The 15,107-nt window shown below is 36.8% G+C and overlaps 1 long non-coding RNA gene across 1 annotated transcript; it reads left to right on the forward strand.

Annotated features, from left to right (window-relative positions):
* The first annotated feature begins 493 nt into the window (after positions 1-493).
* Positions 494-12,511, forward strand: LOC138859008 (uncharacterized). The gene is made up of 2 exons (XR_011398043.1): positions 494-886; positions 11,582-12,511. It is a non-coding gene; the product is annotated as an uncharacterized lncRNA (long non-coding RNA).
* The last annotated feature ends 2,596 nt before the right edge of the window (positions 12,512-15,107 follow it).

Below are 15,107 nucleotides of genomic sequence, written 5' to 3' on the forward strand. Positions count from 1 at the left end.
CCACAAATCACACAGGCAAGCCAAATAAATACAGAAATTTTTAAATGCCTACCAACATTTGACGGAGCAGAGAGCGAATATAACCCTTGTCGCACCCAGGTGTTGACACAGATGGAGAACATAAAATAATTTATATACAGCCCTGAGTATTACAATTGTGTATGCATAATCAGAGCAAAAATAACAGGAGCCGCTTTTAAAGTTCTATGAGTTAACGGAACTCAACCTGATTTCTATGCTATAATCAACCGCTTGGATTATACCTATTCGGATAAACGACCACTACATGTCCTGAAAGAAAGGTGAAGCATATGTGATTGCTTGCACCATCTAAAATGAAAATCAGGATCTACACTTCGAGAGCACTGTTCCCCGTCGACATGATTCGAGATATGAAGGTCAGACCACCTTTCATCACCAAAGGAATGATCGTCAAATGAGACCAGCGTATTGCGTTAATCCTCAACGGCAACCAAAATATGAAGAGAGAAGGCATTCTGGTAGCTACATCCAGCGAAATGGCCAACAGCAACCAAAACCTATACCTATGAAAGTGGACTTTTCACACCAATACGTGAAGCAAACGAATCAAAACTCACCAAGAAATCCATCTCACCAACAAAATCCATTAAAAACGAAGAGAAACGTATCAACCCAAAACTTTAACCGCAATAAAGTGCAGCGTATCAACCAAACCGAACAAGCTGACATAGAATCTGTGAACATCTCAAACTACGAGGAAAATTTTGAATCTGGCAATACTTTTCTAGGCGGATAAACGGGTTGGCATGCATCTAGACGAAATGCGGACTAACAGGCACACCCGTGACTTTACTAGTGGACACTGGATCCACAAATAACCACATTAGTAAGAACTGAAACATAGGTAAGTCAGTATCAATAAAACCATTTAGAACAAAAATTCTACATGGCTATTCGGTTATACATTCAAAAAAAGAGTTCACAATCTACGGGCATCACTTAGTATTCTTTGAAATAGGCGAATTAAATTAATTCGACATGATCTTAGGTGAACGTGGTCTCAGATTAATTAAGGGAGAGATTACCCGTTTTGATTATAGTTTAAAGTACTAGATGGAAGTATCAGAAAAAAAGGAACCTTTCATTAATTATACTGTAGATAATGCCAAGTATGAAGAGGAAATTCCAAAGAGAGGATTAGACGAAAATGGTAGGCCTAAACGGAGAATGGTGGTCGACTACAAAATATTAACGCACATACTACAAAAGACCGCTACCCTATACCTGATATTAATATGACAGTTCAATATTTAGGTAAAGCTAAAGTTTTTTCGACCATTGATTTAGAATCAGGATTCCATCAAATTTTAATAAAGGAATCCGATCGCGAAAAAACCGCATTTGCAGTGAATGGCGCAAAGTATGAGTTTGTTAGGATGCCGTTTGGACTTAAGAACGCACCCTCAATCTTTCAACGATGCGTATACGACATTTTGCGACATTATATCGGTACGCCTGAAGAAGACATAAACATATTCGAACTATAGTCAATGCACTACATGAAGCTAATAAAAAAATTTCGGACGAAAAGTTGCATTTCTTCCAGGACTCTGTTGAGTACTTTAGCCACATAATTAAACTTAACCGTGTAACGGTTGATCCAAGAAAGATTCGCAGAAATTACTAAACCACTAACAACAAGTATACACCTAAGAGGTGACTCAGGAATGATTTCAAAAAATCAAAGTGCGCGAGTAGAAGTAAAGCTCGATCAAGCGGTAATAACTACCATAAAAAAAAATTAAAGATGCTCTGCAGGAACAGGTAGAACTTTATCAGCCTGACTTTACCAAACCATTTGAACTAACTACCGATGCCAGTACCAAGCAATTTCAGCAGTTAAATTATTGCTTTTATTTCTTAAACGTTAACCGAATTTAAAAAAAATTACAGCACAAACGAAAAAGAACTTGCAATCGTGTGGGCGCTACAGAAGCCTCACAATTTTTTATACGGCGTCGCTGACCGTAACCATTTATACTGCCCACCAATCACTCATTCATTCTATTTCGAAAAAAAACCGACTACTAAACTAAAAAGGTGGAAGAACTTTATTGAGGAATTTAGTCCCAAACTTGTCTACAAACCTGGTCACCAAAATGTAGTAGCTGACGCAATCTCCCGTCAAGAATAAAGAATACAACAGATTGTTCTCAACATTCAGCACAGAGCTCTCCAACTGAAATACCCCAAAAAAATGGTGAAACAACCTTTGAAATCATTCAAAAGTCAAATAATACCTATTCTAGACCCCACAAAAGAGCCAAAAAAAAACACATTTCCAGGTAGGACGCGTCACACATTTTATTACAAAAATAAGTAAGATTTTTTAACAAAGCTACAACAAGTAGCTAAACCCAATGTATCTAACGCGCTAAAAATAGATGAAGAGTTAAAATTCCACTTTAAGGATGACATTCTTTCTCACTTTTCCAATTGTACCTTTGTGCCATTGTATAAATCTACACCTGATCGAATCGGCCACAGAGATGTAAATAAAATGAATATAGTTTAACAACTTGTTTGTGTTCATGTATTTGTAATTGAGAAGATTAATGAAAATTTTCAAGAATATATTTGAAAAAAAGGTTAATATATATTTATTGCTTCTCCTCACCACCTCTGAGGTTGTAATATAGGCACGTTACCGATCTTTTTTGGGTGTTCGGTTCCCCAGGAGGCCTATATTCGTCCATCTCATATATACAGTTCTAAAACAATCTACTTTTCGTAACATGTATAACTCGAAAAGATGTATACATAAAATCAGGTAAATGAATCAGGCTCAGGAATATTAATTACATTAACAATATAAAATGAAATTTTCAACTTGATTTAATCAAAAACGAAAATAATTATATAAAAATCAGGTAGAATTCAATTGTATTCAAGACAAATATAAGTGCAACCAATCTACTTGTATCAATTTTAACAGAAACAATAATAATAGAATAATAAATGAGGTACAATTTAGGAACAACAATAATAATAAGCAAAGGATTGTACCAATTAATAAATAATATTTACAAAATATTCTAAATCACCTACAGCGATATACATATTAAATTTAAATTTAATCTTTAAGAATCCTAATAATTGAAAACTATTGGAATATGTAATAAAAACATTTTTAAATTTATACATTTTAAAACAAAATAGGCAACCCACACCAAGTGGGCAATTTTTGCGTGTGTATTTGAATGAAAATATTAGGATTGATTACTTGTATATTTATTTTTATTTATACAATGCCTTTGTGATAGTACCAAACTTGCTAACTGACATTACCAACCAAAACGAACAATTAGAATTAGCAGGAAAAACTTAAACTTAAACTTATACCGAAATTATAAAAACAATGTGCAAGAAATATTGCTTAACCAGAGAACAACGAGAAGGTGCAAATTGAATTTTGTATGATGCTCGATTGGTTGGCTGAAAAATTGAGATCAAGGAGTTCACCATTTTCTGTAATATTTGCTGTTATTTAACAGAAATGAGAATTTATAACAACGTTCTCTGACAAAATACGTACCTCCCAACGTAAAGAGAAAAATTAAATACCTCAAACAAAAAATACAAATGCCACTTCACATATGCATGATTATTTTTTGCCATATAAACGATTTTTATGATGAAAAATTGATAAAATATGATTTATTTGCACAAATGCTACATTGATAAAATGTGAAAGATTATGCAAAAAATTATATTTTACTATTTTCATAATTTTCTAATTTCAATTGTTACAGAATTAATAATTTATATATGTACATATGTACATCAATATGTTATATTATATAATATAATAATATATTATCAATTATCAATAAATACATGTGAGCCCACTGCTCTATATGTAAGTATGTATGTACAAATATGCGTATGACCGCGCAAAATAAGTAAAGTACAAAAACAACAATTGTCTCAAATAGCATCAGCACCAGAAATCAATATGGCAGCCAAATTTACAAATCCTAAATTTGTAGTAAATCACACACCAACAACATTTTCATTCATGAACGCTGGCGCCCAAGCAATAAGCTAAGTCGTTTCATTCATAAAAGCAAACGCCTTACACATCTTCCCGAGCAGGCGTTTGCCAATAAGCGTCTTTTTGCGACGATGGCAAAAGCTAGAAATCATAAATGTAACATCTTTCTGATGTTCCTTATAGAAGGGAAAAGTGACAACCCTGCAACACAGAAACAATGACAAAAGTGGCAACAAAGCTTTTGTCGATTTAAAATATTTCAAAATTCTAAAATATTTTTCCGTGGCTGGCAAAAATCTTCGTCAATATGTATGCATGTTCATATAAAAACATATATACCTACAATGATTTGTTGGCAAAGCTGTTAGAGCGGCAAGGGAAGCGATGACAATCGGCGAGCATTCGTTTATTTTTCGGCACATCTCGGATTTTCTACCAACAACACAATGTTGTGTCTCTTTGTCGTAGCGTCAGTCCTTCGACAGAGTGACTCTTTGACATAAAAGCAAAAGACGTCTCAACGGAGATTTCACATGAAGAATTGAGTGTACATATATACATACAAATGTGCAAACGACATAATATATGTAAGTACATATTTACGTACATAATTACTTTTACACATGCATTTGAAAAGAAAAATTGAAGCATGAATGTGAAATGCCGACGGCAAAACACAATTCTGTACTTTTGTGACTCCATAATGGTGTCAAGTAAATAAATGATTTTAAGAAATATATCAAAATATTTTGAAATTATTATTAATAACTCACAATAAAGTAAAAATTAATAAACATAAAATAATTTAAAAATAATAATAAATAATAGTTCAATAAAAGGGAATATATTTCAAATGGCATATCAATATTCCCAGTTTTGCTTACATATTATATTCTCTTCAATTTTCGTCGGTTGGTTATGTTAAGAGAGCGTATGTTTACAGATTCACCGCTGTTATAAAAGCGATAAATGTTATTTGTTTCTCGTGCATGTGTGGTGAGCTCCTTGATAAATTCCTACAAATTGTTCGCTGTCGAACCTGCACCTTCTCGTTGTTTTAAGTTCTCTGGCTTAACTACTTTTTGCCTAACATCAGAAAAAAAAGCGATAGACTGTTGATGTTTGACAAACAAATACGAACGACAACCTATTGGAAAAACACCAAACCAACAAAAACTGGAGAATATATACAGATGGACATATTTTACATGAATAATTGTATGTATATAAGCACTACCGACATATATTCAAAGTATTGCTATCTCCGAAAAATGCATAGCAAAGAAAACTGTCATGAACATATTGTAACATATTTCTCGATAAATCGTCTACCTATAACTCACTCTTGAGTTCGATCACTGGATTGTTGAATAAAAGTCCCAATTTAATGGCTATAAACCTATCTCTATTTCTAATTCCAACAACTTAACACTTATTGCTCGATATTCGAGTTCACAACTTATTGCTTATAGCTTAATTGCTCTTTACACGGCAACACTCTAATTAAAACAGTCCCTGCTGCACAATCCGGCAGCCCTTATAGGTATAGTAAATTTTTAACACAAGTTTGCTACTAGAACATTTTGGCAACTACGAATTCGCTGTCTAGTTTCTTCTGGCAGTTTATCGTCGATTTTGATTTGTGCTGGTATTCGTGTTCCCCACACTTCCCTCTACCTAAATCTGATCGGCCCGATTAGACATATTTGCGGTACCAAACGCTGCAAGCGGTTCCAGATGAACCACCTTCATTTTATTCCTTGGTCTTCCAATGGTCTGTATGCGATACACTACATCATTGGTATGGTCCTTCCCAATTACACTGTAATTTGGGAGATAACCCTTTCTTTCATTGTGGGTTATATAGCAATACTTAATCACCTTCAATAAAACCCTCAGAGTTTATTGCCTTGTCGTATTTTGCTTTCATCTTATCGCTCATAATTTTGGTGCGCTGTCTCACCATAGCATGTATATCCCTCATCTCGTCTTCTCTGATGCTATTGAATTCCTTAGTATTCCTTCCTCCGTTGGCGTTAATTCCAAATTTGAAATCAATCGGTAGTCGAAGCTTATTACCAAAAATTACCCTTGCTGGAGTCTGCCCCGTTGTTTCATATACAGCAGACCGATAAGCCATCATTAACAAGGATATATGGGTATCCCAATCTTTTTGATACTTGTCCAAAACTTTCCTCAAATGTTCTTCCAAAGTTCGATTGAATCGTTCTCCCATGCTATCGGACTGCGGATGTAGTGCAGTTGTACAGGTTTTCCGGAAACCCAGCTTCTGGCATATCTCCTGTATTAGAGCTGATTCAAAATTTCTCCCTTGGTCGGAATGTAATTCTATTGGAACACCATATCTCGATACCCAATTGACCATGACTCCTGGACCGCGGCCCTTTAGCAGCAATGCACTCGACACAATTGGAGATACACTCCGTAACTGATTGACGACAACCAACCCAATAAAATCTTTGCTTTAATTTCTCCAAGGTTTTATTGATACCCATGTGTCCTCCACTTGGACCGTTGTGCAGCACGTTGAGAACTTCAGGAATTCTTACTTTTTGAACAATCATCAGAGCTCGTGAACTTTTCCCATCTTCGCTTTCCCATAAGCGATGCAAGCAGCCAGACACTAACTTCAAACTATTCCATTGTGCCCAATAAGCCTTTGCGACTGGGCTTTCTGCAGCAATTTCTTCTCTCGTTGGACGTTTATTCTTCTTCAATCCGTATATTACATTTTTCAAATCTGGATCCTCTTGCTGACATTTCCGTAGCTTCTCCGGATCCCAGTCTGATGTTATAGTCATTAATCGGACATCTATAATGTCTTCTTTGGCCTCAGCTTTTGAGCAATGTCTGCATTCCAGATTACAGGGACGGCGGGACATGGCATCAGCATTTCCATGACTACTACCTTTGCGATGTACTATAGAGAAGTCGTAACTTTGGAGTCTCTCAATCCACTGTGCCAACTGTCCTTCTGGGTTCCTGAATTGTAGAAGCCATTTTAATGCTGCATCGCTAATCGCTGGCCATAAAGGTACTTATGAAAATGTTTGATGCACTTCATTAACGCCAGTAATTCCCTCCGAGTAACACAATAATTTCTCTCTGGCTTGCTTATGGTCTGGCTGTAATACGCACCCACTTTCTCATGCCCATTAATCACTTGTGATAGAACGCCTCCTACTGCAAATCCACTAGCATCCGTATCCAAAATAAACGTTGATCCTTGGACCGGGTATGCTAACATTGGCGCAGTACTTAACCGTTTCTTCAGAGTTTGGAAAGCCACTTCCTGTTCTTTATTCCATTGAAAAACTCATTTCTTTTTCGTGAGTTCATGGAGGCTACTAGCTACGCTGGCAAATTTGAAACGAATCGTCTATAATAAGTACACAGTCCAAGGAAACTCCGCAATTCATGAAAGTTTTTAGGAGCGGGCCAATCTCTTACTGCCTCGATCTTTTCATTAGCTGTGCAAATGCCCTCCGTTGTCACTTTGTGTCCTAAGTAGCTTACTTCCTTTTTGAAAAGGGAGCACTTCTTTGGACTCAGCTTCAGACCAGCGCTAGCTATCCGTTGGAAAACCTCTTCCAAGTTCTTAAGGTGTTCATCGAAGCTTTTACCGAGCATGATGATATCGTCGAGGTATACCAAACAGGTCTTCCAGTGTAATCCTTTTAGTACCTGGTTCATAAGTCTATCAAGGGAGCAGAAGCGTTACATAATCCAAAGGGCATTAAGGTAAATTGCCATAGACCATCTCCAGCGCTGAAATCCGTCTTTTCTTTGTCTTCTTCGTTTACTATTTTGTGCCCGTTAACGAGTCCAGGTATCATCGATTCTAGATAGTGGATAACTGTCTTTCTACGTTACAACTTTCAACCTTCTATAGTCCACACAAAATCTCATGTTGCCATCTTTCTTCTTCACAAGTACTACAGGTGAGCTCCACGGACTCTGATGGTTCGATTACGCCGCTTTCGCTCATTTCACGTATGGTCTGGCTTACAACTTCACGTTTTGCTAAAGGAATGTTTCGAGGAGCCTGGCGGATTGGTCTTGCATCACCAGTGTTAATAAAATGTTTCACAACTTTGGTTCTTCCTGGTTTGGCATCGTCTTTATCAAATACGGATCAGTATCTGAGAAGAAGTTGTTTTAGCCATAGTTTGATAGTTTGCCTCTAGTTCCTCAGTCCATTCGTTAATTTCCATAGATATATCGTTTTCGTCCATGGAATCTTCCTCAAGACGTATTTCGCAATTTTTAACGGCCTCAATCTCTTGACACTGTCCTAATATAGCTCCTTTGGAGAGTTTGATTGGTAACTTGCACTCATTAAATACTCTTACTGGAACACTTTTATCTTGTCTTGTTATAGCCAGGGTTTTTCCTATAAGAAAGTTTGGTGTAGATTCTTTTGTGGCCTCAACAATCCACCACTTGTTTGGCCCATAGTCTCCATCTATTTCTGCCCAAATAACTGCTTCTGATGTTGGTGGAATCTGCTGGCACTCCGTTGTTATCACTCGTCTAACGTTGTACTTATTATCGTAACCGAACATAAGTAGCACTTCCATATTTCTATAGGACATAATCCTGTTTTTCATGTCAATTTTGATTCCTTGATTCGCTAGAAAGTCTACTCCAATTATGACTTCGTCAACGATATCTGCCACTATAAAATTGTGTAACACGGCTGCCTTTCCAATTACGATCTCGCACGTTACCTTTCCGAGAACTAGGGTATCTTCTCCAGTTGCAGTACGCAATTTTGCCCCAGCTAACGGTCTCACTTCTTTCTCAACCAGATCAGATCGAATTATGGAATGTGATGCGCCCGTATCCACAGTCAGTATGCGCTTTTTACATTCTACGCATCCACTAACGGTAACGTTACTCGTATTCCTGCTTATTTGTGAAATGGAGATTACAGGGCATTTGCTTGCGGGAGCCAGCCCGTGCCTTTTTCGACTGGCTCGCTTTAGTTTAACGATTGGTTTGATTTGACATTTGCTTGATCTTCCTCAGCTTTGCGTTCACGTCCAACTGGATTATTGGGCTGGTTACAGTTGCGTGCAATATGTCCACTTTTTCCGCAGTTGAAGCATTTAAGCACACCATCATTTTTCTTATGCGCTTCCGTAGATTTTTCCAGTGCTTTCTGTATGTTGTCAATTTTTTCCAGTAATTGGTTCACCCAAGTGTGTTCCTCTATTTCTACTTTGTGAGCTTTAAATATTTGATTGCAAAGCAGAGATGCAGTTTCCTGTGTCAGAGCATACGAAACGGTTTCTGCAAACGTTAATTTTTGCATAAGCTAGTGAGTTAAGCTCTCAATCTCTGTAGAAAACTCCTGCAGAGACTTATTGGCTTTCTGGTGGCGATTTCGCAACTTGATTTGAAAGATCTGCTTCCTGTGCTCACTACCATACCGTCTTTCTAATGCACCCATCAACGTTTCATAACTACTCGCCTCGCAGTTTGGAATGGTCTGTAATATCTCTGCTGCAGATCCTTTTAAGGCAACGAACAATGCAGCTAATTTATCTTCAGCGTTCCAATTATTTGAAGATGCCGTCTTTTCGAATTGAAGCTTAAAAACGTGGAATGGAACAGTGCCATCAAAGGATGGAGGTTTTACCTTGGCAGAAGCCGACGACATAATTGGCCGATTTAATTTTAGCTCACGGAGACGATCTCTCAATTCATCCACTTCAGTTTTAATTTCATCCCGCTCTTCCGAAATCAGTGAGAACACTTCTGCTATTTGGGAGGTCACCTGCGATATCCGTGTATCCTGCTCTTTCAACTGTGAGGACACCTGTGCTGATATTCGTGCATCTTGCGCTGCGAACTGCTTTTCCAAATGCGTTGACAACCGCGATTCTAACTGCGACATTTGTGTCGATATTTGCGTTGACATCTGAGACATACGTGCATGCTGCTTTTTCCCCATGTGCGATATTGCAGCAAAAATCATGATTATGTCAACCATATTTGACAAGCATTGAGCCTCTCCTTTTCTTCTATCTTTGTTGTCTCTACCTCTAATTCCATGTGAAAGAAATATTCCTCAACATTAATGTTTTCCGCCTCCATGGCCTCTCTCAACCGTGATTGTAATTCAGTTTTTAATCCATTTGTCGTCAAACCACGTTGCTGCAGCTCCTATTCAGTTGTGGAATCTTCAGATCGTTAAACTTGGCCATTTTCAAATAATTATCTCTTTGGGAATTTATTTGACAATCCCACTTCTGACACCAATTGTAACGGATTTCTCGATTAATAGTCTAACTATAACTCACTCTTGAGTTCGATCACTGGATTGTTGAATAAAATTCATATTCGAGTTCACAACTTATTTCTTATAGCTTAATTGCTCTTTACACGGCAACACTCTAATTAGAACAGTTCCTTCTGCACAATCCGGCAGCCCTTACACAGTAAATTTTTAACAAAAGTTCGCTACTAGAACATTCTGGCAACTACGAATTCGCTGTCTAGTTGCTTCTGGCAGTTTATCGTCGATTTTTATTTGTTCTGGGATTCGTCTTTCCACAATATGGAAGAAATACTAATACTATGTTCGCACCGAATTGAAATCCTCTTGAAAACACAATTTGTGGATTGTGGAACCAAAGTCGTTCTGACCGACATTGTGTGTTTTCGATGAGTTTTCATTGACAGTTCACACATCTATTTGTTTGCATTTGTTATGTACCCTACAAGAACAGTAATCTGATGGGTAATATGACAGTCATAGCTGAAAACATTTTGTCAGCGCGCAGAACAAAGTTTCTATCATATTCTTAAGATCCTTGTTTTCATTTTTTTGATTGTTTTGTTCTTTCTGAGTCATTGCTGACCATATATTCGTCACAGCTGAAAATTGTCAGTTATGACTGAAACGCTATCAGAAGTGAAAAATTCTTTTGCGCAGTAGACAGTATAATTTTTATTCCTTTAATAAATTTCAAAATTTTAATCAAAATTAGTTATAATAATATACTTAAATATAAAAAGGAATGCAACAAGATATGAAAATATAAAAATAAATTTTCACTTGGTGCCATCTCCTCCTCTCAATAGCTCTGCGTACGTCTTTCTCCAATCAATGGATAGTTCTGAATTTAAAAATGCAAATGTAAATATCATACATATCAAATGTGAGTGTATTGGTGAACCCATCAGCAGTTTCTTGTAGGGTACGTTTAGGCCAATTATGGAATGTAAGTAAATTGTCAACTGACATTTAGGGCTGGCAAAATATGTCTTCTAATAATATCGATTAAACTAGAGCAGGCACCGATTATAATGAGTGGAATGTAAGTTTTCAAGGGGTTTTCAGCGAAAACTGTGTTTTCGTTTGACAGATTTTGTATGGATGAAAACACAAGTTTTCGCGTGAAAACCTCTTTTGTCTATGAAAACACGAATTTTGTGTCGGTGCGAAAATAGTATTAAACAATTGTACCCAAATGCAAAACATTTTATGACTGATAATGAAAATGTATTTAACAGCAACATGGCAAAGATCGGTTATACTCCCCTGCATATACAACATACTGCCACACCATTACAAGTAAATCACTCGACAACTAACGCTCAAGTAGAAGGGTTGCACAGTACGTTGATTGAAATCAGTACGAGTTTAGCTAGTGAATACGACGCCAGGTGAAGAGCATTTTAACGCCATCCGACAGTATAATTCTACAGGACTCAACTCGTCTACAGGAATCTACTCATCCACAGGACTCAAACCTGAAGTAGTCTTCTTTAATCGCGAAAAGTATCCAGAGGTTAAAGAAATCCTTCAGAACAATCAAGCTACCGCCATACCACGAAAAAGGACGAAGAAACATCACATATATAAACCAGGAGATGTCATAAAATTGCTAAACGATATAATCAGCACAAAGTTAAGGAAGATCGCGGGGACACGAGCCTTACGGCGAGAGGGAAAACTATTCATAAATATAGCATCCGCAAACAAGCCACACAATGCGATCCGGCACGGTATTAATTAATCTATTTTTATTATTTGTTGTATCGCATTCCGATCTAATCACAGATCTTAAATTCAAGAAGTATGTCTTAACAGAGACTGATCCGGTCTACCTATTTGAAAATACGACTTATCTGTACCACGTAGCAAACTTGTCAACTATCCATACGTCCATTCAAGAATATCATGAAATCCAAATACGTTGCAAAAGAAAACAAAGAATAAGTAATTCTTATTAATAAAAGAGAGGCACTTAAGACACCTTCTAATCGTAGAATCCAATGCTCATTAAACTTTTTAGGTTATATTCTCAAGTTTGCCACCGGTACTCCTGACCATGATGACCTTATAGAGATCAAGACAGGACTCTCTCAGCTGATAGAAAACAATAATCAACAACGGAAGATCAACAATTTGAAAAAAATACTAGAAACACTAGACCCAAAGTCAATTACTGAAGAATTAATTATTACCGAAGTTTACAAGGAATTAGAAACAATCATGAATACCATTAATTTTGCTAAAACAGAAAACTTCTATTCTGGTACTCTAAACCTTAAATACATTCAAGAAATTGTCTAAATAACCGCTGTAAATTATATAACTTAATACCTTCAGCATACAAACACGGCAAAGTCCGATTGGATTCTCAAGTTGCAAAATGTGAATCGAATTTCAAAAGAACTTCCAAATGTAAAAATTATCTGGGATTAAATATTTGTAAACAGGAGTCTCATGATAACTGTACCATCCCATTACTTGAAAATAATAAGGCAAAATGTAATGTTATTCAAGAAAATAATGGACCACTTATTGAATTAGATCACGGAAATATAATTATTGATGGCGAACATTTGTGGTACGGACAACGTGTTAACGGCCCAAACCTGTTACAATTTAATCACAGTACTAATTTAGATAATTAAGTATATTTCAATCACGATCAGGAAATTAAAGTTCTGAAAATATTAACCTCCAATTCAGATTATGCATTTTCAAATATTCAAAAAATTTATATATACATGATTCCTATTGAAGAACAACCATAAAAGTTAATATTGTACCTAATACTTAATGTAATACCTTTAGCTTTCTTAATCTATGCTGCTGTAAAATTATGTGAATGCTATCGAGCACATCTAGAAGATAAAAAAAGAACGATTATTCCGCCAAACATACGAAATCGAACTTCATCGACTCCAAGCCTATATAACTTGAAATGAGGACATTTCATCTTAACACAGGGGAGAGTTAAGGAACGTTTCATTAAACAGAAATAACCAAGCATCTCTTGTTTATGCTGAACCACGCATAAACAAATAGTGATAAGCAATTCCAATATCTGCTGCACACATTATGTGAAACAGAAATGGTATCACACATAACTAGTGTTATCTCCTACACGCTATCCTCTCGGGACCGTTTGTAACGACAAACAATCGACCGTAGATAGTGTGTCTATCTTAAAATAGCATAGCAGACAGCAAATAGAAACTAGTACCATAAAGTAGTATAAATAGCACTTAATGATCAAAATGTAGGCAGTCTTAGTTTTTGTATTAATAAAAGAACTTACCCTGACGGTGCAAAAGTGAAAATAACTTGATTCAATTGTATATAACTCGCGCAAGGGGAAAAGTATTTTTAGTGGTAGCTGGCGATTTTAATGCATGGGCGGTCAAATGCGGTATTACAATTACAAATGCGAGGGATGCAGTGCTAATATCATCATTCACAAATCTCGATTTTGTACTTTTTAGCAACGGACGAAAATCAACTTTTGTTAAAGGCAGGGCGTCGTTCTATATTCACCTAACCTTTTCAAGCTCATCGTGCCAACTTCCGAAAAAAGTGGAAAGAACTACATAGAGCGATAGTCAAGGTTAAGTAAAAATGTTTCAACTTGCTTTCTTTTCACAAGTAGAAAATGATCCTTGGAGAAAAGCTTATAAGATAGTGAAGAAGAAACTGAGAAGATCAAGAGACCCCTTATATCTCGCGTCATCTTGCGAAAGGTAGTTCGTGCCCTGTTTACAAGATGTAAGCCGATGCCCGTGCCAGTTGTTTAAATAAACATAGAGAAAATCCCGGAGATGTCTCATGAAGAACCTCTTATATCTCGCGTCATCTTGCGAAAGGTAGTTCGTGCCCTGTTTACAAGATGTAAGCCGATGCCCGTGCCAGTTGTTTAAATAAACATAGAGAAAATCCCGGAGATGTCTCATGAAGAACTGAAACATGCTGTGGCAAAAATAAAGATCGGAAAAGCACTTGGCCTGGATGGAATACCCAACTTCGTTATCAAGCTTGTCATAAAAAGAAAACCCGAACTGTTTCGTCAAGTGTATACAAGTTGTTTGAGAGAAGGGATTTTTCCCCAAGACTGGAAGCGGCAACGGCTTGTTCTCCCCAAATGTGACAAAACTCCAAAAAAAAACCCTCATAGTATCGCACCCTCTCCATGCTCAATATGGCAGGAAAGGTTCTGGAAACTATAATATATAGACGGCTTGAAAAATAAATTGATGGAGACTGTGGATCGAACCCTATGCAGTTTGGTTTCCGGAAAAGACTAAGTACAGTGGATGTAAAAACACAGTCACAAAAATAGCCAAAAAAATATTGGAAGAGAGTAGATGGCGATGGAGTGAACTGACATTCAATAACTGTTTCACGGGCCAATTTGGCTACCAGCAACCAAATATAATTCTTATATGAGAGGAATGGTTTCAGCCCACAGACTAGCATCACTGAGAACGTGCTGTGCGTTGAGAACTCAGATGATGCAATAAGTGTTATCTCGGATAGACTTCCCATAGACACAGCAGCATTGCATTGTTCATTAGGGCGTGATATTCGACACGCCAAAACATCCAACCAGCATGCTCAAGAACTAGAAAAATCAACGAAAAGTGCCTCGATCATTGGCAGAAAAGGTGGAATGAGTCAAGGAAGGGAAGGTGGACCTAAAAAAATAAATAAATAAAAATTAAACAAGAATTTGATATTTATACATCCTAGTTATATTTTTTCTTTATATTT

This window comes from Bactrocera oleae, chromosome 2, assembly GCF_042242935.1.
Source record: "Bactrocera oleae isolate idBacOlea1 chromosome 2, idBacOlea1, whole genome shotgun sequence".
Taxonomy (NCBI): Eukaryota; Metazoa; Arthropoda; class Insecta; order Diptera; family Tephritidae; genus Bactrocera; species Bactrocera oleae.